Here is a 1,978-nt window from a genome sequence, read left to right on the forward strand (position 1 = left end):
GGGCATCTGGCTATATAAGCGTGCACTTCGCCATAGGATCCTCAGGTTACTTCGACTGAAGCGACGACCGAGTCGTGCAGCTACATAGCACGGCCAGCAATGCAGTACTCGTTCCCGTATCTCAGGGAACCGAGTACGTTCCCTATCGATACTTCACTCGTACTGCGTCTTGCTTAAGACGCTAAGGGGAACCAGTACAATCCCACCGTGCTATGTTAGAGGAACGACCAATGCTTGAACTTGCGTTGAGCACCAAGGGCCCAGAGGGACCAAGTAATTGTAGGGAAGCCCCACAGAAAGCGATAGGGACAAACGCACAGTGGTTGGCCCGGCGCTAAGTAATCGTTCCCAGAAAAATCGTACAGCCTCAGAACCCAGTGGGGGCCAAGAGCGTACAGAGAAGGAAAATGCCTGATTTAGCACTGGTTTTGCTAGAGTAAGTCCATTAAGCAGAAAGGACCCGAGCTTGTAAAGCCAGAACGTCCAGATTATAGTGCTTCGTGACCGGAGACCCTCTGGTGCGGTCACCGAAGTATACAAAAAGCTGATCCGACCGTCTGAACGGGGCGGAACGCTCAATGTATATCCTCAATGCCCTGACGGGGCAGAGTAGATCTATCTCTTGGTCCTGGTCCGAAGGAGGACGTGCCGAAAGAGCTATGACCCGGGCTCTGAATGGAGTCGAGTGCACTTTAGGTACATAACCATGCCTCGGCTTCAGGACGACCCTTGAGTCGTTAGGCCCGAATTCGAGGCAAGTAGGGCTCACCGATAGCACCTGCAGATCACCCATACGCTTTACCGATGCTAACGCCAGTAGCAGAGCGGTTTTTAGCTTCAGGGGACGAAGGTCAACAGACTGTAGCGGCTCAAAGGGAGGGCTCTTCAGAGCACTCAACACCGTAGGCAGGTCGCATGTAGGGACGGTGACAGGGCGACGTGGGTTGAGCCTCCTAGACCCTTTCAAAAATCGAACAACAAGGTTGTTCCTGCCCACTGACTGGCCAGCTATAGGAGCGAACTTGATAGCGTCAATTATCCATTTGGAAAGTCTCTGCTTCGTGACCGGAGACCCTCTGGTGCGGTCACCGAAGCATACAAAAAGCTGGTCCGACTGCCTGAACGGGGCGGAATGCTCAATATATATTCTCAATGCCCTGACGGGGCAGAGTAAATTCAGCTTTTGGTCCTGCTATGAAGGAGGAAGCGCCGAAAGAGCTATGACCTGTGCTCTGAACGGAGTCGAGAGCACTTTAGGTACATAACCATGCCTCGGCTTCAGGACGACCCTTGAGTCGTTGGGCCCGAATTTGAGGCAGGTAGGACTCACCGAGAGCACCTGCAGATCACCCATATGCTTTACCGATGCTAACACCAGTAGCAGAGCTGTTTTTAGCGTCAGGGGACGAAGGTCAACAGACTGTAGCGGCTCAAAGGGAGGGCTCTTCAGAGCCCTCAACACCGTAGGCAGGTCCCATGTAGGGAGACGGTGACAGGGCGAGGCGGGTTAAGCCTCCTAGACCCTTTCAAAATTCGAACAACTAGGTTGTTCCTGCCCACTGACTGGCCAGCTATAGGAGCATGTCAAGCTGCTATAGCTGCTACATAGACCTAGAGTGTGGAAGGGGAACGACCCTTATCCAACAGCTCCTGCAGGAAGGACAATATCAGAGATATGTCGCAGGAAATTGGGTCTGCGCCGCGGGTCATACACCAGGCGGAGAAGACAGACCATTTAAGGGCATAGAGCTGCCTCGTAGAGGGTGCTCTAGCCTGAGATATTGTGTTTAGCACGCTCTCGGGGAGGTCCGCAGGCTCCCGTCGAGAGGTCAGAGGTGCAGGGCCCACAGTTCGGGCTGGGGGTGCCATATCGTTCTGTTCGCCTGAGAGAGGAGGTCTCGTCTCAGGGGAATGGGCCACAGGGCTGCTGAGAGCAGCCGAGACAGCTCTGCGAACCAGTGTTGGTTCCTCTAGAGCG

Source organism: Sinocyclocheilus anshuiensis, unplaced genomic scaffold (assembly GCF_001515605.1).
Source record: "Sinocyclocheilus anshuiensis isolate Anshui unplaced genomic scaffold, SAMN03320099.WGS_v1.1 scaffold936, whole genome shotgun sequence".
In the NCBI taxonomy this organism is placed as follows: Eukaryota; Metazoa; Chordata; class Actinopteri; order Cypriniformes; family Cyprinidae; genus Sinocyclocheilus; species Sinocyclocheilus anshuiensis.